The sequence below is a fragment of the Notechis scutatus genome, chromosome 2, assembly GCF_049901735.1.
Source record: "Notechis scutatus isolate UNSWTSFEM ecotype Mainland chromosome 2, rNotScu1.2, whole genome shotgun sequence".
NCBI classification, from domain to species: domain Eukaryota; kingdom Metazoa; phylum Chordata; class Lepidosauria; order Squamata; family Elapidae; genus Notechis; species Notechis scutatus.
The window spans coordinates 157,849,367-157,873,676 of record NC_142010.1 but is presented as its reverse complement, the minus strand read 5'-3'; the positions used below and the strand labels follow the sequence as shown (position 1 = coordinate 157,873,676).

Genomic DNA, 24,310 nt, shown 5'->3' with positions numbered 1-24,310 from the left:
CCCAATCTTAAACTTTCCATTCTCTTTCCCCCCTTTCCTTTTTTTTCTCCCACCTAAGATTACTTGTTCATTAAAGATGGCTTCTTCTTTGTCGCAATCTTCTTGTTCTGCAGGCATTTCTTGTTGTTTCTCATAGTTCCAAATTTCCATTTCTAAGAACTGAAATACGAAGCCAAAAGAACCTCTCCCTTCTTGTGCACCTTCTTTGTAGTTTTTAAGTTCCATTTTCAGTTCTTCTAAAAGTGGAGCCATTTTAAACAGTTTTAAACAACCACCCGATTGATTTTAGTCATTCAAATACAATAACCAAAAAACCAGAGATCATCAAGTAATCCAAATAGTCCCAAGCTGTTTCTTCTTATTTCTTTTTCCACTTTCTCTTCCTGGGGTTTTTGTTGTGATGTTTCAGTTAAAATGTATCTTTTGGAAGTCTTGTTGAGATTTTGCTATAAGTTCTTTTTACTTCCAGGCAGTCTCCTCCCTTCCAGATCCTGCCCTTTTATTCTTTTTCTCTCCTGTTTTCAAAAGCTTTTGAATTTCCAGAAATCTTTATTATCCCTTTGACTTTTTATTTTCAGCATTAAATGCCTATTAATGTCAAAGTGGATTTTTTTCCAATTTCTTGCTTAAGTCTCTTAGCTGTCAGTATGGGAAAAGGAGGGGAAAAAAACCAAATCTTTTCCCTTTTCTCTCTCCTTCACAGCTTAAAAATCTTCTTGGGGAACAATGTTATTGGTTTTTTGTTAATAATTTCAATTCCAGGGTGCCTTATTTGTTGCTTTTGCTGTTTGACCCGGTCAACCAAAACTTTCTCTTGTTATCTTCCTCCTGCACATTCTTTTCCAGTCGAGTTCTTCTTTGTGGTGGCCATTTCTGACCACCGCTACAACTGCCTTTGGGAAAGGGAGTAATGGCCAGCTGGGGAGGAGAGATGCGCCTCTCCTCAACCCTGCAGGCAGTCTCCCCCTTCTTCACCACCTCTACGGGGTGGCTTAGCCCCGAAACCAGCCAGCTCGGGGCACTCCAGCGGCGAGCACGGATCGAAACCTCGCAGAGACGAGGCTTCGGTCTGTTGCCGGAGAAGCTCAAACCGGAAGTCCCACGCAGCTTTGTTTTCACTGTTAGAGGAGGCTGTCATGGCTGAGTGATGAGTGATGTTGAGATGGCCCTGCCCCTGGCCACACACACCCTGGCCCTCCCAAGGTCAAACACAACTTTAATAAAAAATCGAGCTTGATACCACTGGTCTGGAGCAATCATCACAGTAGGCTTGGGATGGGTATTTACTAAAGTAGATAACTCTCAACTTTGATTGAGTTTGGTAAAATAGGGATTTAACAAAGGCTAAAGCAGCAACAAGTTGGTAGTGGAGACTACAAATCAATGGCAAGACCCAAGAAAGAATAAGAGGAAAAAATAAGGGAGCAGTATGTATATTGTAATGGGCAGAAAGATAGATCTGCTTCTGATGGTGGAGAAAAATCAATTTTGGATACTTTGAACATGGAGAGTGTGCCCCTCAAAGTGTGCTTTCTTCTTTTTTCTTTTCTGCTTTAAGAAAAAGCTAATTTAGGTGGGTTAAGAACATCATTCTGTCTCCCTCTCTAATCTTCCCTTAGCTGATCTCAGACCTGTGATTAGTCTTAGCCCCTAAGATTTATCCTAAGTCTTAGTTCTGCTGAGAATTTAGGAGTGGGATTTAGAGGGGTCTCTCACAGACAAACACACCAATATATATAATAAATGTATGGCTCAACATCATCAAGTTCTTTCATGAGGAAATGATGGGCATGGTCATTTTTGATGGTTTAACATCAGATTCCTTTGACATCTGAAGTGGAGTGAAGCAGGGCTGTGTCCTCACGCCAACTTTATTTGGGATCTTTTTTGCTGTCATGCTGAAACATGCTTTTGGAACTGCAACAGAGGGTATTTATCTCCGGACCAGATCAGATGGAAAACTCTTTAATCTCTCTAGATTGAGAGCAAAGTCCAAAGTCCAGCTGACATGCTTATGGGATTTCCTCTTCGCTGACGATGCTGCTGTTGCTGCTCACTTGCCAAAGACCTTCAACAACTTATGGATCATTTTTAGCAAAGCCTGCCAAGATTTTGGACTAACAATCAGCCTGAAAAAAACACAAGTCATGGGTCAGGATGTGGATTCAGCTCGGGGAGGGGGATTCTACCAGTTCGCACCTATTCGCTAGAACCAGTTGTTAACATTCTAAGCAGTTTGGAGAACTGGATTTTAGAAGAAATTACTGGCCTAATCCTGTAAGGAAGGCAGGAAGGAAACATTCTGGTGTTGCTTACAGAAACTGCCTCTCCGTTAACCCTTATTACATTCTTGGCAGGACTAGACTTTCTGTCTCTAAAACTTCTCTGAAGTTTTTTTCCCTCCTTTGCTGGTACTTTGCTTGTGTGGAGTGACCATTCAAAGTTACAATGGCACTGAAAAAAGTGACTTATGACCATTTTTCACACTTACGACTGTTGCAGCATCCCCACAGTCATGAGAGGCCAGGCGAGGAGATGCGTGCCTCGATGTGAATGATGTTGAGTTGGCCATGCCCAGCCAATAACATGACCACCAAGCCACGCCCACCAACTAAGCCACGCCCACAGAACCGGTTGTTAAAAAATTTGAATCCCACCCCTGATTCACCTCCCTGTATTACAATCTTTGCATAAGAACTGGAGGTCATCCATGACTTTGTGTACCTAGGCTCAGCTATCTCCGACACTCTCTCTTTAGACACTGAGCTGAATAGACATATTGGTAAAGCAGCCACCACATTTTCCAGACTTACAAAGAGAGTATGGCTTAATAAGAAGCTGATGGAACATACGAAGATTCAGGTTGAACACCTTTCATATGCACTGTTTCCGATATATTCTTGGCATTACCTGGCATGACAAAGTTCCAAACAGCGTGGTCTTGGAACGTGCTGGAATTTCTAGCATGTATATACTATTGAAACAGCAACATCTATGCTGGCTTGGGCTTGTCGGGAGGATGGCTGATGGGCGGATTCCGAAAGACCTCCTGTATGGAGAATTAGTGCAGGGAAAGCGCCCTAGAAGGAGACCACAGCTGTGATATAAGGATATCTGCAAGAAGGATCTAAAGGCTTGGGAATGGACGTTAACAGCTGGGAAACCTTGACCTCTGATCATTCAACTTGGAGGCTAAAGATGCAGCATGGCCTTCTCCAATTTGAAGAGACACTCCTTCGGCAGGCTGAGGCAAAGAGGCAGCCCAGAACCAACGAAATCTGGGGGTTGGACAGGAGACAGACTGTATCTGTCCTCAGTGTGGAAGGGATTGCCACTCTCGGATTGGCCTTTTTAGCCACACTAGATGCTGTTTTAGGACCTCTTTTCAGAGCACGATACCATAGTCTTTTGAGACTGAAGGATGCCAATAATAATGGGCTTTAAAAATATATATATAGTCTTACTACATTTCAAAGAAACAATATATAAACTAACATAAAGGAGAAAGGGGGAATAAAAATAAAAATTTAAAAAGTGGCAAAAAACAAAAAAATACATACAAAAAGTGACCTTTGACTTCTTTTAGTACAGAGACAATTATAAAATACAATAACCTCTCTCTAAATTTAAGTAAATACTATCAATACCTGAAAACCTTTAAAATATTAATTTGAAAAAAACAACATTCAAATATTCAAACACATGGTTTTTTTATTACATGTGAAAAATATAGCAGTATGAAATTATTCAAGAGAGGTCATTTGTAGGCAAAAAAAAAAAAATCCTTTTCCCATCAGTGATAAACACATAATGATAAATAAAATTATTGAAACATTTATGCTTTCTAGCAGAATTCCCAAATCCCCCATGTAGGTGTAAAGTAAACAAACAGCAGCAGAATAGAGAAAGCAAAGGAACAGGCTTGCCCACAAATTAAAATAGTAATTTCTTCAAAGAAAAATAATTCCTTTCAAGCGGCAGGATGGAAAAATAGATACAAAATGCAAATTTTCTCAATGCTTTTTGGAAAAAGCAATGGTTTTGCTAGCCCTCAGGGATAGGGCATAGCCATTTCAGCAAAGGTCTTATTAGAATCCTGGCAAGTCAGAAGAGAAGCATGCAGCAATCACTCAGACTGGTATGTGCAGTTTGGCCAAACAACCAAAGAACCATGGATGCTGCTGTGGTTTGCTCTCCACTTACCAGATTTCTCTTTGTAAGGGGCCCCACAGACACTGATGCTACCATCAGAAATATGCTAAGGATGATCACTAGTGGGGGGGCATGGGGGAGAGAAATAGGGAGGAGGAGGAGGAGATATTCATTCATCATGTCCAATTCTCAACCAGTTCTCCAATGTCCAATTCTCAACCATTCTATAGACCAGTTCTCTCTACATTTTTTGATCTTGTATGGCGTCTTTCAAGTATTTTATTCTCTGGCTGATATTGTCTAGCCACCATGTGTTTTGGCAGCTTCAGTTCATTTTATTGCTGACTATTCTGAGCATAAGTGTCTTTTCCAGTGAACAGATGCACACACACACACACACACACACACACACAATTGCCCTTTATCAAATTACCTTGAAATTTGATACGATCCTGGAAGCTGTACAATAGCTGTTCATAGTTTTGTGTAGTTTCCTTCTACAAAGGAACTTCTCACTGGACTTACTCCAAAAGTCACAGTATTTATAGTTCAATCCTGGCTGGACATATTAAGTTGTTTTGACATAAAAGAGGCTTTGCCCATTCCTCAAATAGCTGCAATACTACAGGACAGTGCATGTGCCTATTATAAAACGTAATTTAATCACAAGACAAATTGGGTTGCCCTCTGCCAGTATTTCAGATTATTTATTGTCATTATCTTTTCTATTTCGTGGTCCTGTGAATCCAAGTAAACTATTTTTGGGGGTAAGGGGAAATTGTGGAGGTATGCTGCCTTGAAACATGATATTTCTAATTTTATGTAATGTTAACATTGTCTTTAAAAAAAATTGGAACCCTGATGACTATCAGGCACCCACAGGTACGATATGGGGAGAGAGGTGTCTCAGATTTATTCATTAATGATCCTAGACCTGGATGTACTCACATGGAGTTGTGGAAAGGGAACTTCACGAAGACAGTAGTGTCACAAAAAACAGGAAAAGCCCAAGGGGAACATCAGGTCAGCCAGAAAACAAACTTACATAGGAAAAGGAATCAAATAAAAGTATTAAAGAATCCCTATAGACAAAAGCCTAAGTAATTAAGAAAACTAGACAGATAGGAAAAGGAAACAAAAGATAATTTAGAAAACCCTTACAAACACAGGACATACCAAATAAGCAAAACAAACAGACAAAAGACACAAAATATAAATTACAAAAGGGACAGACAGGAGATTGCCACAGAACAAATATGAAAAACTATCTTAAAGCTAAAAGAGATTACAGAAAACCAATAATACAATCTGGCCACCCCGTGGAGTTTGCCTTCCGCACCCCGCGGAGTTTGCCCTTCGGCGGGAATAAAGACAAACTCAAACAGGATTTGAAACATTAGGCACAAATACAAACACTCACACAAAATCAACTTACAAAGGGAGAAAAGGGTATAAAAAACCAGGGACTTACCATAAGAAGCTAGCTAGCCCAGGAACGCAGACTTCTCGCTGTTCTCCGCTTTCCTGAAAAATAAAAGGATCCAGCTTTCAAGCAGTTGTCTGTATCCTTGCGCTAGAGCTCTCCCAGCGGGAAAATCGAATCCTCGAAAGAAAGGCATTTTGACACCTTTCAACAATTGGCGACCATGAAGGTTTCCCAGCCAACCCTGCCACCAGACTGGGCCCACGGATCCAAACCCAGCCAGCATGGGCCTTCTTTGTCCAGGGACAACATCCACGGACCCAGCCCGGAAGGTATAGGGTAGTAAAGGGAGTCCTTGGGCTTTTCCGCTCAACAGCTGCTTGAAAGCAGGTGAGTACCGCTTCAAATTTATAATCTTACTAGTGAGGGGAGTGGAAGCGTGAGTGGACCAGGTGTGTGATTGTGGGTTTTCTCTGTGGAAACAGCGGGACCTCACCTCCTCCGTGATTGCCAGCCACACCCCAGCCAGCTGCTAGCTCAAACACAAGCTGTGACTGGCTGGATTTGGGAACGCAAGGGGTGATCACGGAATGTGAGTCGTTCTGAAGGACGTAAGAAAATCCGAGCGGGCTGCAAAAGGAACTGGTGTTAGGAAATAAAAAAGGAGAGGAAAAATATTCCCGGTGCATCCCGCAAGCAAAGCGCTATGCATTTAGAAGGGGCCCGTACCGGCTGCTTGTAAACAAAATTGGAAATAGTTTATCTAAAAAAGCAGAAAAGGTCCTTCCAGATCCCCACCTTTAAGGGAGATCTGAAAACTGACAGCTGAGTGTAGGGAGGGGCCCGTACCGGAGCTGCTAGGGGGCAGACAGTCCTCCGAGATCCCCGTTTTTTAGGGTGGGGTCTTAAAACTGACAGCTGAGTTTCCCTAAAAAAAGGGGGCCCGTACTCCATGTGTAGGGAAACCGGAGTCCTTTCCAGACCTTTTTTGTCTGAAAACTGACGGCTGTAGCCCAGCTAAACCAAAGTAATCCCCACATCAAGCAGGGAATATGGGAAGCTGTAGCTCGAGGGCAATGGAAGAGACCACCTTGGATAAATTACTTGAGGCTTGGGACGAAAGGCAAGTGCCTGTCCTGACTGGAATGCATAAAAAAGAAGCAAAAAGAATTTGCAAAAAGTGGGCTTTATTGCGGGATGACACGGGTAGACAAATTTGGCCTGATAGCAGTACTTTAGATTATAAAACCCTGAAAGCACTTAGAACACGCATTAAACCCAGCCAAATACCCTATTGGTACTGCTGGGCTGAAATGGCTAAGACCAAAGACCTGACTGAGGGAAAAGATCAGGAAAAACCTGAAACCCATTCCCTGGAAGGAAAGACTGAGGCACGGATTATGGCTCCCCTTTTAAGCAAACCAGTGCCAGGCAGAAATAGGGGACAATTAGAATACGTTTTTACCCACACTCCCTTCTCTGCCTCTGATTTGGTCATCTGGAAAAAGGATACCCCAGCTTTCAGGGCTGATCCTCAAACAGTAATTCAAACCCTGAAATCTATCATAGACAGCCATAATCCATCCTGGGGTGATATGACCCAGCTGCTACAAGTCTTTCTAACTAAAGATGAACTATTAAAACGATTTGAAAAAACAGACCAAATAGCTAAACTACCAACTATCCCTGGACAGGCAGCCCCAGCCCGCATCGCATGGCCAGTACATCGCCCTGACTGGGTCTACAATGATACCAATCACTGGGATGAATACACAAGAGCAAAAAATAACTTACTAGAAGCTTTAGAGGAAATAGGTAAAAAGCCTTTAAACTGGTCAGAATTTCAAAAAACAACACAAAGAGAAAAGGAAAACCCTGATGCCTTTTGGGTCTACCTGTCAGAAGCAGCTATTGCATATGCCCATCTAGACCTTAGCTGACTGAGGGACCAAAGGATTTTAGCTTCAGCCTTCGTGGACCAGTCCACTGTGGATATCAAAGAGCATTTCCACCGCTTTGTCTCTAACTGGCCAACCTTAGAAATAGCAGAGTTGCGCAGGATCGCTAACTTTGTCTATGATCAAAGAGACAAACTGAAAGAGGAAGAGAAAGATAGAAAAAGGAGGATAGAAAGACATGAAGACTTAAAAATGTTTGCTGTAATGCACCATGATGGCAGACAAACGCCAGGTAAAACCCCCTATAATTCAAGGAAATGCTGGCATTGTGATAAAGCAGGATGGCTACAAGGCAAATGCCAGCATTGCTGTAGGTCCGGACAGGAAGGGCATTTCACAGCAGGCAATGTAGGCAACACTTTCCCGCAACCGGTATCACCCACCACCTAGAAACATGAAGCCAGGCAATAATCCCGTCCATTACACTGAACAACAAAGCTTTAATCATCATGCACCACCCAGCGCTCCTTTTCCTCAAATAAATCATAACAATGGACCTCAATGGGAGCAAAGAAGGGAAAATGACCTGCCCCTTTCCTGACTAGAACATGAGAATGAAAACACTGAATTCATGGCTACCTTTAACGGGCTGGCTATTCCCCTAAAAAATGGCCCTGAAGGGGAACCCATTGTCACCATTCTTATAGGAGGAAAAAAATACAATTGCTTAGTTGACACTGGAGCCACCTCCTCATTAATTACTGAACCACCATATAAAGCTTCAGTGGCTGAAGGGGCTCGGGATAGCATAATGGGAGTGTGTGTGGGGGGGGGGGGGAATAATCCCTGTAGAATTTACCCACAACGTAACAGTAGAACTAGGACCTTTCACAGTATCCCTACTAGGAAGGGATCTCCTATGTAAAATGGGAGCTACCATAACATGTGGCAAACAGGGGCTGCAATTGGAGATCCCAGGAAAAGGCACACACAAGACAATCATGCTGATAACCAGCAACACAGGGCTTCATGAAGATTTAAAAAGCCTGCCACCCTCCTTATGGGGCTGGGATGCATCAGAAGTGGGACTATTTAAAGAAGCAACACCTGTTACTATCCAAGTGAAACATGGACCACCTCCATGCGTGCCCCAATATAAAATCCCTGCAGAGGCAATTCACCCCATAAAGGAATTAATACAAGCATACCTAAAGCAAGGAGTTCTCATTAAATGTACCTCTCCCTGCAACACCCCCATTTTTCCTGTAAAGAAATCTACAGTAGATAAAGATGGAAACCCCATCTTTAGATTTGTGCACGATTTGCGTCCCATTAATAACCATGTGATACCAAGAGCCCCCATAGTGCCTAACTCATCAACTATAATCACTGAGGTGCCAGCCTCAGCCACCTATTTTTCTGTCATAGATTTGTGCTCTGCTTTTTTTAGCATTCCAGTGGACCCAGCATCCCAATATCTATTTGCCTTTATTTGGCAAGACCAACAATATACCTGGACTCGATTGCCACAAGGCTACACTGAGTCCCCTACCTTATTCTCACAAATATTAAGGGCAGACCTCTCCTCCATTTCCCTACCACAGCAGTCCACTTTGATCCAATATGTTGATGATTTACTGCTGGCATCTCAGACCGAGCTAGCATGTAAAACAGGCACCCTAAACTTACTTGAAGCCCTGGCAGAAAGGGGGCACAAAGCCTCCCCTTCCAAATTACAATATTTAAAACAAGAAATAACATATCTGGGCTACATCATTGTACCAGGAATTAGAAAATTGGCCCCTAACCGGGTAGAGACCATTTTAGCCATGAAACCATCCCAGACAAAATGACAAGTAAGATCCTTACTGGGCTTCTGCCACCCATGGATCCCCTCGTTTGGGGAATTAGCCCGACCATTCATTCAACTAACAGGCAAAAACATGCCTGACCCCATTGAATGGTCCAAACCTTTGGAAAAAACACTTCAGACCATGAAACAAACCCTGGCATCAGCCCCAGCACTCGGGCTACCTGACTATAGGAAACCTTTCACCTTATTCATCCATGAAAAATTAGGTGTTGCTTCTGGCATTCTGACACGCCTTTTGGACACACACATTGACCAGTCGCTTACTATTCTGTAACCCTAGATCCAGTAGCTCAAGGGGCTGTCCCCTGCTTAAGAGCCGTGGCAGCTACAGTCGAACTTGTGAAACGATCTAAGGATTTAGTACTAGGACATCCACTATTGCTGCAAGTCCCCCATGAAGCTTTTGCGATTCTCTTAAAGAGCCAGACACAAGCTTTCACTCAGCAGCATTTGGCTCAATATGAAGCTGAACTTTTTACCTCTGATCACATGACATTTGAGAGATATAATACTTTAAACCCAGCTACCCTGCTCGCCACAGAACAGGAGGAAGGTAATCTCCATGATTGCCTCCATTTAGTGCATGACGTGGAACTACCCCGCTCCGATTTAACAGATACCCCGCTACAAAACCCTGACATTGAACTCTTCACAGATGGTTCCTCCTACATGCACTAGAACAAAAGAGTAACAGGAGCAGCTGTAGTCTCCCTACAAGAAATCATCTGGGCTTCCCCCCTTCCCACAGCGCCCAAGCAGCTGAGCTTATAGCTTTAACTAAAGCTTGCGAAGCTGCAAGGAACCGATCTACTAACATCTATACAGATTCCAAATATGCTTTTGGAGTCTGCCATGCAACAGGAGCTCTATGGAAACAACAGCGTTTTTTAACTTCAGCGGGACAACAGATAGTACATGCACCATTAGTAGCCAAACTATTAGAAGCCATCCAATTACCACAAGCGCTAGCAGTCATCCATTGTAAAGCGCACCAAACAGATGACTCTACAATAACAAAAGGAAACCAATATGCAGATGCAACAGCCAAATGGGTGGCAACCAAACCTCTACCTCACACCATCATGACACCAGCCTTAACAACTAAACCAGAACTACCATACAAACAATTTCTAGATAAAGGGGAATCGGAACAATGGAAAAAAAAATCAGCAGTTTTTGAGCAAGGATTTTGGAGAGTCCCAGATGGCAGACCCATAGCCCCACGACGTCTCCTTAGGTTAATTTGCCAAAGACTACATACAAAGGGACATTGTGGCACACAAGCTATGGTAGATGCCATCAGGAGGGTATGGTATGCACCTGGAGCCTATAGTGAGGCTACAAGAATAGCCACTACATGCCAAACCTGCCAAGCAAATAATACCACCTCCAGAAAAGCAATTCATGAAGGAGGAAGACCCTGGGCACAGAAACCATTTGAAAAGATCCAAATGGATTATATACAGCTACCTAAGGCAAATGGGTATCAATATGCTCTTGTCTCCAAGGACCAACTAACCCACTGTGTAGAGGCCTTCTCATGCCACCATGCCACTGCCCTAGAAACAGCCAGACATCTCCTCAAAGACATTGTGCCTAGGTTCGGGGTCCCCACCATTCTGGACATGGATAGGGGAAAACACTTCATAGCAGAAGTCCTCACACATATATTCCAGGCCCTGGGCATTACCCAAAGCCTCCATGTGCCCTATTCTCCAACATCATCAGGAGCCGTGGAGAGAGAAAACAAAGAGGTGAAGACCCTACTGGTCAAACTCTGTCAGGAGACACACCTCTCCTGGCCACAAGTGCTCCCAATTGCCCTCTTTTATATCAGAACCAGACCAAGACAAGATATAGGTATTTCCCCTTTGAGATCTTTTTGGTCGCCCCCCGATACCCTACAAGGCCTAGATCCTCATTCCCTTTGCTTAGATAGGGGGGATATGGTTCTCTCTTCTTATCTTACAGCCCTGCAAAAGAGACTACAGACCCTCTGGACCCAGAGTGCGCTGACACAGACCTTACCCCTGGAAGAAGCCCTGCATCCATGTGAGCCAGGAGATTGGGTGTGGATCAAGTTCTTCACCAGAACCTCACCTTTACAACCCAGGTGGAAAGGACCCTACCAAGTCTTACTAACTACACACACCGCCATAAAGGTTGCAGAACGAGACTCTTGGATACATTGGACACATTCAAAGCCAGCAGGCACAGACCATAGCCAAACTCCACCACAATCAATCCCACCCATCAAACTCAAGAAAAATCTGGACACAGATCAATGGACGCTTGCAGCATTCTTCAACACCACTGAACCACACAACTGTGAGGAACCAAGTGCAAACGTTGAATTACACAAAACTGAACTCCCAGGTGCTGAGTTATAAAACTCTATTTTATTTTATTTTTAATTTTTCTCTCACCTTCTCCATTTTTTTCTTTTTTCCCCCCTTTTTTCTTTGTATTTTTTTTTAACAAGGAAGAGACTTCAGCCATACCTTTTAGTAATTTTTGAGACTTGACCTATACCTTTTTTTTTACATGTTATTGTTACCTTTTTTTTTACATTGTACAAAAAAAAGGGGGGGAGAAAAGGAATCTAGCAATGGGAAACATGAAATGCAATATATACTATGTATTATTATCTGTAACAATTGTAACACTTGTAACATAAGCAACTGCGTTCCTGGAACCAAAGCTTATCCCAGAGAAAGGAAACGTATGGGAATATTTAGCAAGGGAAATACTCAACACCACTAACTTTTGCTTAGCAGGAGGGAAATCAGTCAAGGACATCTTAACCACATGCCTAATGGGAGTGGCAACTAGACCACATAACATCATTAACTACACCACATTTAAAAACCTTCCTGACTCCTACGAAAGCATTTTTAGCTGGGGCCACTCTACAAAAACCAAAGACCACACCATGTACACCCTACACATTGCTGCAATAACCACCTCTGAGAGATGCTTTAATGTCACTGGGTGCAGCACACCTAGGGTCACAGAATGCACCAGTCTTAGCAACACAGAACTAAAATGCAACTACACAGAGACCATATCATTCTCATATAGTTACCTAAAGCTCCCACCAGGGTGGTTTTTCCTTTGTGGCTTAAAAGCCTACTCATACCTTCTTGCAAATGCCACCAATGGCCCTTGCACCTTGGGAAGGTTAACCATGCTTATGCCATCCTTACAGAGATGGCACAGGAAAGCCTTCCAAACCCTAGACTCAGACTGTGACTCCAAAGTCTCCCTTCTCACCAAAGCAGAATATGTCTCATTGGCAATATCCCTAGTGGGGGTACCTGGATTGGCAGTGCGAAATTCTAGAAATTTGAATAGCCTAGCCTGTACCTAGCAAAAAGCTTGAATTCGACCTCCCATGCCCTGGATGCCCTTAACAGAGAACTGAGGGAGGTCAGAGAAGCCACCCTGGAGAATAGGGCAGCAATAGACTTCATCCTCTTGAAGCATAATTATGGCTGCGAAACATTCCACGGGATGAAACCTCAGGACTCGTAGAGAGGGACATCCACCACCTGAAAGAGCTAGCTCAAAATATTGGTCCTGAGCAATCATTCCTAGACTTTTCATGGCTCTTCTTGTAGATAGCAGATCTCCATTGGCTCAAAATCCTTATAACAACCATAGTCACTATTTGTGTCTTTGGAGCCCTCATGTGTTGCCTCTGTTGATGCATATATCCCTGCCTTAGCTGCCTAAAGGCCTGTATCCCCTCTCCAAAGAGAAAATCAAAGGGGAGACAGGCGGCCATGATGATGATCCAGATTGATCACGAATACCAAGTATACCCAGACACTCAATCAGAGACCGCACTCTAGAGAAAAAAAAAATGAAGGATTGTGGAAAGGGAACTTCACGAAGACAGTAGTGTTACAAAAAACAGGAAAAGCCTAAGGGGAACATCAGGTCAGCCAGAAAACAAACTTACATAGGAAAAGGAATCAAATAAAAGTATTAAAGAATCCCTATAGACAAAAGCCTAAGTAATTAAGAAAACTAGACAGATAGGAAAAGGAAACAAAAGATAATTTAGAAAACCCTTACAAACACAGGACATACCAAATAAGCAAAACAAACAGACAAAAGACACAAAATATAAATTACAAAAGGGACAGACAGGAGATTGCCACAGAACAAATATGAAAAACTATCTTAAAGCTAAAAGAGATTACAGAAAACCAATAATACAATCTGGCCACCCCGTGGAGTTTGCCTTCCGCACCCCGTGGAGTTTGCCCTTCGGCGGGAATAAAGACAAACTCAAACAGGATTTGAAACATTAGGCACAAATACAAACACACACAAAATCAACTTACAAAGGGAGAAAAGGGTATAAAAAATCAGGGACTTACCATAAGAAGCTAGCTAGCCCAGGAATGCAGACTTCTCGCTGTTCTCCGCCTTCCTGAAAAATAAAAAGATCCAGCTTTCAAGCAGTTGTCTGTATCCTTGCGCCGGAGCTCTCCCAGCGGGAAAATCGAATCCTCGAAAGAAAGGCATTTTGACACCTTTCAACAGAGTGTCCTGAAATTCTTATTTCTTGATTTTGCTTTATCCTTCTTTGAAATATATACCAGACCAGATTCATGTTCCATCTTCAAGAAAGTTTGCTTACCTATGATTTATTGTTAAATAACTAAATCTTGAGATTGTGCATCATAATGGATGGCTTTCAATGAAACCCCTTGTGGCGGAGTCTTGTCCCTTTTTACTTTTGACTTTAGACCTGTCAACTGCACTTAAAAGGGATAACATCTACAATATTACCAACTTACCTTTGGTAATTATTACTTTATATGTTTTTTAAAAAAATGGGTCCCTGTTTTCCTGGCCAAATAAGGTTGTCTACAAGTGCAAAATTTTGCATTAAGTTGAAACCAAAGAAATCCTATTATAAGTGATGCTTCACTATGTGTAAATACCACTCAGTCTTTGACTTGGTAGCTTCTTTGCTAAAGTGTTTGAATCGTTGTACAGGTCCTTAGCTGTTGTATTATGATTCTTTTAATTCTGTTTTTGCTTTGATTTATAAGTGGTTTTATTACTGGTTTTGTTTGTTTTTTAAAGACCCAGATACTTCAGTTGATCTATTTCCAAACAGATATAAGTGCTGTGTCCTGGAGATTATTGTTTCAATGTTGCCTTTTAATCCAGACAATATAAAATGTGTTGATACATGAGAGGGAGGCTGTCTAAAGCGATGCCTTCTATGCTGGTGAATATTTGGCTGAAAGTGGTTCTGCCAGTTCCTCTGGGATCATCCTTTCCCTCTGGTTCTTCTTTTGGGTACAAAGGAGACCGAAAGCTGAACTTCTGCAGCTTCCTTTTATAAGCAAGGTGGTGAACCAGGCTTCCAGTCTGTTTAAAAGCATTAAGTAACCTCTTCCAGATAGCATGTCTGTGGAAACTGCCAACAAAACAGCCGTACAGCAAGAACCCAGCTCTTAGGCTTCCAGTATGAGTGTCATCTTGTCCTATTTGATTTAATATTTTAGCCTATTTTATTTGAACAGCTTTTAAAATGACTGTGCAGTTCACCTGCAAACCCAAGAAGAAGTTGATATACCGGCCCTTGGACTGGCTAGTGGTCCCATTTATATCGATAGGCACAGCCATTCTGCAGGAGGGGACAGGATGCATGTTTGTAATTTAAGTTCCAGGGATCATTTCAGGGGCTTTTCAGGTGAGATCCTGCCTTACAAGTGCCCCATGACAGGCAATAACGTAACCTTGAACAACGTTTGCATTTGTCGTTTTCTCATTTAATGTGTCCAATGATTCACCCAGCACAGTGTATGGCTATGGCACTTTGGAGAAAAAAGAATTACTGATTCTATAATAGGACACTTGGTGGCTTTGTACGCAGTTGCTTTGTACACAATGGCTTGTGTTAGCCAGGGCTTGGGATCTGACTGCCAATCACAGACCTTGGATTTGGGCACACAAAAGTTCAGTGGACAGGGATGCACAACAAATTCTTTGCAGTTTTCAGGCAAGAGTGCATTTGGGGAGCAGCCTGATGGAAAGTTCTTCATTAGCACTAGAATGCAATTAAAGCATGGTTACCCTACTGTCTGATGGGAACCTGGCCCTTTTTAAGTTTCTAGAGTGGAAGGCTGGAAGCCTTTTATGAGAGTTAGCTTGGATTTTCTGTCACAGATGCAAAAGACTGGCTAAGTGGGAATTTAAATGCTGTAAGAATTATTGTCTGCATCACAGAATTAGCCATCATAAGCCTGTTCTTTTGGGTCAATACTCAGTTTCTGCTGTTACGCGAAAATAACCTGACAGCAGGCGGTTGTCAGCAATGCTGCAGAGAAGGGAAGTGTCATCCCCTCTTCATTGGAGGCCTCAGCAGCTGCTATTTATCATAAAAATACATGACACATTGACATGCTTAATATCATAGGTACTTTGGTTCTTAAAATATAACTATACTGAAAATCCTGAAAATCCCTCTGCCTGTTTCCCCTTTCCTACCTCTGTATTCCATAGCAGAAAATATGATATAAGCTATTGTACATAGAGAGTATCATTTCTCACATTGTATTACATTTTAAGGTTATTCACTTCTTGAGCAATTTCTGTGCAAATTAATGGAATACTCTCAAGAGTGCTTTGTTAACATAACTGCAAATTTCCCCCTATAAGTTTATAATTAAAACAATTATTTAAAAAAAAAAACAGAGTGGGAGACATATCAAACTTGCCTATGCATTTTTGCAGTAACCCAGTTATTCCAGTGTATCTCTAAGGTATATGGATCTTATGCCTGCAAACCCACAAAGGCCCTAGTGGGGGGCAGACTACTGTAAATGTAAAGGATCAAGCAAATTGCAAATAGTCAGACCCAGCTGCAGCAGAACCAAGAGGCCACCTGTGGGGTAAACATGCCCAAAGTACTGAAATAGTCAGCAGTGAAGATCTGAGATGCAGAATAAGATGTGATTACATTTTGGTGCAAGCATGAGTAGATATTAATTACAGTTCTACATTCAACCATTTCCCCCCTTTATGCTCTGAACATACAATTTTTCAATTTTATTGAGACGGAGGGTGGGGCAAGGAGGAGGGAGAGATTTGCCCAGCCAGCCACATTAAAAAGCTGTCCATCCGCTAGTCTTGAAACTGGTAGAAAGGTTTGCGGGCATAACATTCTCTAGTTGTTTCCATGGGGAAAAATTGGAGGAGAGAACTCTATAAACAAGTATTCTAGAATTTCACAGATATAATTTAGAAATATTTCTACAGGAATCCTCAACATACTAATACAATTGGAACTGAAATTTCCATTGTAGATCATTGTAGTTTAAGTCAAGTCAGACCCAATTTTATAACCATTTTCATAGTAGTTGTTAAGCAAATTGTAGCCAGTAAGTGAATCATGCAGTTTTAAAGCAAATCTGATTTCCACAATGTTTATTTGCTGGAAATCAGGAAGAAAGGCAGCAAATTGTAATCACATGATTGTAGAATACTGCAACTAGTCATAAATGCCAGCCGGTTGCCAAGTGTTCAAATTGTGACCTTGTGATCCTGGGGATGGTGTGATGGTTGTAAGCTCAGCTACAGGTGATAAGAACTTTTTCCAAGGTTATTGAAACTTTGAATCATTGTTAATATACACATGTAGGCTCCTTCCAGAGAGTAAATAGCTCTTGTACAAACAGGAAGTTTAAGGAATGGTTCTTCCAAGCACAAGAACTTTTCAGGAACAAGTCAAGCTGGGATACGGTTATCTTCTCCATGATATTTGTAGCAATACCTACAATCCTGATGGACAACTGGCTACATAACTAAGAGAAACAGTAAATAGCAATAAAGCATCAAACAAAGCAAAGCATGCAATAGCGATAGATTTGGCGAAATGGGAAAACTTACAATTATCATTAATAGGGAGAATAACAATCAAGATGAATATACTACCCAGAATTTTATATTTGTTTCAAACAATTCCACTTAGGCTAGGGAAAGATTACTTTGAAGATTTAAATAAAATTGTGTTGAAATATACATGGCAGGGTAAGAAAGCGAGAATAAAACTAAAACTCTTGCAAGAAGCTAGAATAAGAGGAGGATTTGGTTTGCCTAATTGGGAGTTGTATTATCAAGCTACAAATCTGATGTGGGTTAAGGAATGGATAACATTAAGAAATAGTAGATTGTTGACATTAGAAGGACATGATCTGTTGTTGGGGTGGCATGCCTTCCTATGGTACAAGGGAACTAAAACACAGGGGTAGTTTGGAAGACATTATATACAGGAGGCTCTGTGGTTAAATTGGGAGAAGACTAAAAGACAATGTTATTTGAAAATTCCAGTCTGGCTATCGACTATTGAAGCATTTTCTTATCCTATAATATATAAAAAGGAACAAACAGATATGGTGAAATATTGAATGAAAAGGGTGAACTTAAATCTATGCCAAAACTAGAGGAACAAGGTATAAAGATGAATTGGTTTTCCTATGCGCAAATACGCTCTAGATATGATAAAGATTCTAAAACAGAAGGTTTCTATGATAAATTGACTGATTTAGATAAGATCTTGACAGGTACTGATGAAAAGGTTGCTTAAAAAATTGTATGGATATTTATTAGAAATTAAGCTAGAAGAAGAACAAGTCAAAGAAACAATGATTGCTTGGGGGTGAAATTTTGGATATGGGATTGATTTAGAGAAATGGCAAAAATTGTAGTCTCAAAATTATAAAATGACAATGTCAACAGCATATAAAGAAAATTTGTATAAGATGTTTTACAGGTGGCATCTACCCCAACAAGAATAGCAAGAATGTTCAAGAACAAATCTGAAAAATGTTGGAAATGTCATCAGACACCTGGCTCATATTACCATATATGGTGGACTTGTGCAGATGTTAAAAAATATTGGACTAAAATCCACACATGGTTGGAAAAAATGACAAAAAAAACACATAGACTTGAAACCAGAGATATTTTTATTGGGAATTTTACCCGAAATATACAGTAAGGAATTGAAATATTTGATCATAAATTTTTAACAGCGGCTAGGATTGTATTTGCTAAAAACTGGAAAAATGAGAAAATACCAACGCAGGAGGAAGTTATTAAGAAAATAATGGAATGTGCTGAAATGAGTACAAGAATATAATTTTTTTTATAAGATTTGGAATTTATTTTATCAATGGTTAGACAATAAAACATGGTAATGAAATATGTAGATTTTTAGAATATAAAGAATATATAAAGATGTATTATCTTTATCATAATCATAATGTAATTATATGATAGATTTGGGATGATAATATGAATTGTCATAAAATAAATCAATTAAAATATGGATTATCTTGCAAAACATGAATGAATAATAGTATAGTCAAATGATTGATTAATAATGATATCAATGTATTTAGGAATATTTGATAGATAATATGAGAACATATACAAGTAATTGTAAGTGATGACTATGAAGTGGATGCACAAAACAATTTGTAAACCAACCGACACACTGTATGTACATAAGTGGAAGATGGCTTGATGTTTTTATGTTGTGTTTGTCTATGTTTGTCTAAAAAAATAATAAAACTTTTCCAAAAAAAACAAACAAAGCAAAGCATGCAAAGCTTGAGGTTTAATCTTCAAGTTCAGCCTTTCTCCGCAGCAACACAAGGACGGTGACCGGACAGGTGTAGAGCTTCTTGGTGCAAGTCTGCTGGTCACCTCTGGCAGCCTTTTAGGGTTGAGAGGTACTCTTGGCGCCAATGGTGAAAGTTTGGTGGTCGCTTCTGGCGGCCTTTTAGAGTTGGAATGGTACTCTTGCTTCCATGGTGTCAAAGGGCATCGGGAAGCTGTTGGAAATGGTGTTGTGGAGGCATATGCCCATGTAGAGCGTCTTAGTGGACATCTGGTGGTTGCTGGTGGCCGTTTAGGGTGTCCTAGTGAAAGTGTACTGGTCACTGGCGGCCTTGTAGGATGGAACGGCTTTCTTGTTTTCAATGGTGCTAAAGGGCATCAGAAGGCTGTTGGAATGGATGGTGCTAAGACATCTGCCTGGGTTGGGGCCTGCATCCGATTGACACTGATAATTCCTGAGATTCCCCAACCCAGGTCTGTCTTGAAGGCAAAGGGTGAGTATCTCGGGCCTCTGACTACTTCAGTGTGCACTAAGGCGTCAGGGGCATCAAATCCCAGCAAGAGCAAAATCTTGGCTTCAGGATCTAGGCGGGAAAGAGATGAGCCATATGCTTCAGGTGAGGTATGTTGCTAACTACCTCTGGTGTTGCAATGTGGCTGCGGTCATCTGGTATCCCATTCCATTCTAACACGGGCGGCAGTAGGAACTGGGAACTTCCATCTAATGACTCTATACAGAGTCCAGTAGCTTCCCTCCCTGCCGTGCGTCTTGGTGCGGTGCACGTTGATATCGTGAAGTGCACTTCTTCCTTCTGAACATCAAAGAGGTTGAAGAATGCAGACTTGGCTAGTGAGCGATCGCTCTGAGGATCCAGTATTACATACATCTTCACTGCTTCTTCTGGGAGTCCATCTTGGTAGACTTTGGCTAAGCAGATCTGATGACACGAGCGAGGGGCTGGTGTGCCATTGCACACCGCTATGCAATTGACACTCACCACTGGCTCTGGGTGTGCTTCTGTAGCACGCTGAGGCTCCTTGTTCAAAGGAAGGCTACGAGATGTCTGCAGTGGTGGATTGGTGTCTAGATGCAGCGCAGTCGGGTGTGTGTCACTTTTGCAGATATGACATTGCACTTTGGCTGTGCAGTATTTGGGCAAGTGTTTGGATTCGCAACACTTGTTGCAGAATTGGAGCTCTTTTATCAACTCTTTCCTTTGGGACAGGGATTTTGCTGCAAACCCCTGGCACCTGTTCAGCGAGTGTCGAGTGTAGTGCAAAGGACAAAACTGGCTTCTCTTTGGAGTAGGAGATCTAAATTGGGTTGTATCTGATGAGATCTCTCCTGAACTGTGTATGGATGAGGAGTCGATCTCGATTTTATGGACAACCATGAAGGGTTTTCCCCTTAAAGTGGGCATAGGGCCTGTGGGCGATATATAGTTGCTGTTGTATCTTTTTTCATTGGGAAGACTAACAGCTCTGAGTCCACAGGCCCTGGGGGTGTTGCACACTGTTGCCTGGTGGGATGAATTCTTAGAGAAGGGTAAAGGGTATATAGTTGTGGCAACCCTTGGCCATGAAGACATCAGACAACTGGAGCCACTGTTCAATTAGCACCTGCGGGAGTTTCCGAACGATTTTGATTTGCATGTCGATGTGGTCAAGACAAGCGAGTCCCAGTAACCGGGGATCCCATTGTGCCGCTTTCGGTTGAATAAGTATATTAGAGAGGTCTGCAACCAGGTGAGGCTTGTCGAGAGCATTGATTCTACTGCTGTGGGAGCGCCCTACAGTTCATCAAGTCTTTTCCATGACAACCGTAGGGCAGCATCTAGGTCGTTTAAGTGGGAGGCATAAAGTGCCTTTGTTGCTTTGGCAGACCGCGGCCCGAGCCACATTATCAAGTGTACGAGTACTTCATCGGTTTTCAGGCATGCATCCTGAATGATGCACAGGAAAATTTTCTTCCAGAGGAGATATTCGCCGCCTGGCTCGTCAGAGAATTGGTATACCCCGTTGGTGGCCAAATCTAGCTTTTCTCTCCTGATGGCCAACTCTCTCCAGTAGTCTGCATCATCTGTAAAGGTGGGTTGAGTAAGGGGCATTGATGTAGAGGGTGGGTTCGGGTTGTATGTCAATGACGGGTCATAGTGTTCCTCCCAGTGCTTACAGAGGATGTCGTCCTGCCATTCCAGAGATGATGGTGGAGCTTCACACTGCTGTGTAGGCTGGCCTTGGTTATCTTGTTGTGCCTGTGAGCTTGGGTGGTGTGGATGTTGTGGCTGGAATGGTACTGCCTGTGGATTGAGTGTGGCAGGTGTCTTTGGTTGCATGTCGAGAAGTCATCGTGATCACTGATGGGCTAATTTGCTTGCCTGGCAGGCCATGAGACATTGGAGTAGGGTTGCTGATTCTGGGAAGAGAATCTCGGACCTTAGTACATACAACATCAGTTGGGGAAGGTTTGATGTTGGAGGGAAGTGAATCTCATACTTTAGGTTGTACAATGTCGGTTGCATAACTGACGTTTAGAGTCTGTGGTTGAGATTTATCCCTGTGCTTCCCTGGTTGTGGGAGACTGCTAGGCAACTGAGGCAGTTCCATCTGCTCATTTTGTAGGGAGCATTGGTCATCCACATAGGCCTTGACCCATGTATCTGGGCTCTCTTCTCCCGAGTCTTCAAGGTTGAAGTTGAAGGAGGCGTTGTCAGCCATCTTCCGCCATGCTGCGGCCCATGCCGTCTTTGTTGCGGAATCTCTTTGCCATTCGGCAAACTCCAATTTGGCCTGAACTTTGGCCATTTCTGCCTTCTGCCGTGTCACCTCCTCTGTTGCGCGTAGAGCTGCGTCTGCTACTGCAGCTTCTACTGCAGCTTCTACTTCAGCTTCTGCAGCCTGGTCAGCACAACTTGCTGCTTTGGAGCCTTAGATGCACCACTGCGATGGGAGGAAGCTCTGGAAGGATGGTGAGAGCCAGCAGCAGAGAATTGGCGCGAGACACTGGAACCTGCTTGCAATCTAGCCGGTTTGGGATGGAGGGAGGAGGCTTTCTTTCAATAGCGGGAAGAAGCTGCTAGTGATTGAAGACCTATGTTGGATGTGGCCTTCTCCTTTGGTATTTGTTCCTCCTGTAGCACATTGAAGAGCGCAGCCTGGAGGGAGTTTTTCTCTTCCCGAATGCAGTCTTCGCGTTCTTTGTGTGCCTCCTCAAAGCATTGAATGTCTTCTTGGAGCTCTGGGTCTTCCAGGTTCAACTGTATGTACTTAAGCTTAGTTTCACTGTCTCTCTAACATGCAAGATGCTCCTCTATGTCTTTCTGCATTAGTAGGAGGCTCTTGAGGGGCAACTTGCTTTTGGGGGTATCACAGATCCTTACCAGCTCCATCCATGCATCCACAAGATGGCAATACTGACTGGCCCAATCCTCTTTGAAGTGTGCCACTGCGGGTGAGGTAAGCTTCCTATGCCGTCTGAGGTTGTAGGCTTTCTGAGGTATTGCCATGTCTTCGGAGATTTGGATGTCCAGATGAGGGTTTTGGGAACCAGGCTCCACGTTTATATCTAGGGTGGGTGGAGGGTTTGAGTCCTCTGGTACTTTCAGGGACATCTGTCATGGCTGAAGAAGTTGCCATGCTTCATTTTCTGTATCCTGTATATTTATAAACTGTACAGATGCAGATAGATAACTCAACAAGACTTCCATAACAAAGTACATTTATTGGTTCATCAGGTATCCTCATAACTCACATTTGTGATGAAGTTCTTCTTTAATGACCAATCCTTTGTATATCTGCCTTGTACCATGTTTCTCCAACAATACGACCTCCCCCAATAGGAAGAGCCAGCATGTTTTCTAGGCATAAAATGAAATTAAGCCCCTCCCCCCAAATTTAGGCCTATTTTAAAACATGCAAAATGGGGGGAAGGGCGGGGGGACTTGCCATTAGGAGCGCCCCACGGGCAGCAATTCCTCGCCGCCAGCTGCTCCTAATGAGCGATCATGGCAGAGCGCGGAGAGCTCCCTACTCCTGCCAAGCACCTTTGCGGCAGACCCAAGACCTTCAGCACCCGCCGCTGTTGATTTCCCTTCTGCCCATGCTGCCGCTGCGTTTCAAGCTGCCACTTCCACGTTTGGAGCACCACTGCTGTTTGGAGCACTGCTGCCATTTGGAACTGCCACTTCTGCATTTGGAGCTGCCGCTGCATTTGGAGCTGCCGCTTCCGTGTTTGGAACCCCACCGCTGTTTGGAGCACTGCCGCTGTTTGGAGTTGCCATGTCCGCATTTGGAGCTGCCGCCGTGTTTGGAGCTGCCGCTTTCGCATTTGGAGCACTGCCACTGCTTGGAGCACCACCGCCATTTGGAGCGCCGCCGCCACTCCAAACACGGCGGCAGTTCCAAATGCAGAAGTGGCAGCTCCAAACATGACGGCGGTGCTCCAAATGGTGGCGGCACTCCAAACACGAAGCGGCAACTGCTCCAAACGTGGCGGGCGGAATGGGCAGAAGGGAAAGCAACAGCGGCGGGTGCCAAAGGTCTTGGGTCTGCAGCAAAGGTGTTTGGTGGGAGTAGGGAGCTCTCTGCACTTCGCCATGATCACCCATTAGGAGTGGCTGGTGGCGAGGCTGCCCGCGGGGCGTTCTACATGAGGATGCAAGGGGGGGAATTAAGTCACCCCCAAAAAGACGGCCTAGCCGTTTTTTCAGGGCTCAAAAAAATATAAGACCCGGCCTTATTTTATGAGAAACACGGTAGTAAAAGATGGTTATCTCCTAACCCATCTTGTAGTGATAGAAAGCAGCTCCCATGAGTTAGGGAGTTCAGGCAAAAGTGAGGGAAACTCCCCCAACCCATCAAGGGTCAAATTAGTGACCAATCGGGATTACAGATGTGGCTACGTGACATGAACTACATTTCCCAGGATACCGTTAACTACATTTACCATGATGCATTCCCTTAAGGGGACAGCTCATAATAGCAAGTTATGCCGAATGGGCTGCAGAAGCTGAAGTAAAAGCTGCAGTAGCAGATGCAGAGCTACGCACCACAGAGGAGGTGACACAGCAGAAGACAGAAATAGCGGCTCAACAGGCAGAAATGGTCAAAGCTCAGGCCACAGTGCAGGCCAAATTGGAGTTGGCCGAACGGCGAAGAGACTCAGCAACAAAGACAGCACGGGCCGCAGCATGGCGGAAGATGGCCGACAACTCAACCCTCCAATTCAACCTCAAAGAGTTGGGAGAAGAGAGCCCAGATGCATGGGTCATGAATGAGCAGCACTCGCTTCGAAATGAGCAGGCGTAACCGCCT

General features: G+C 43.1%; 1 long non-coding RNA gene across 1 annotated transcript in view; it reads left to right on the top strand.

The window, feature by feature from the left end:
• The window catches only part of LOC148132358 (uncharacterized), a 62,602-nt gene that overhangs the window by 29,708 nt on the left and 8,584 nt on the right, over positions 1–24,310 (top strand). The window lies entirely within an intron of this gene.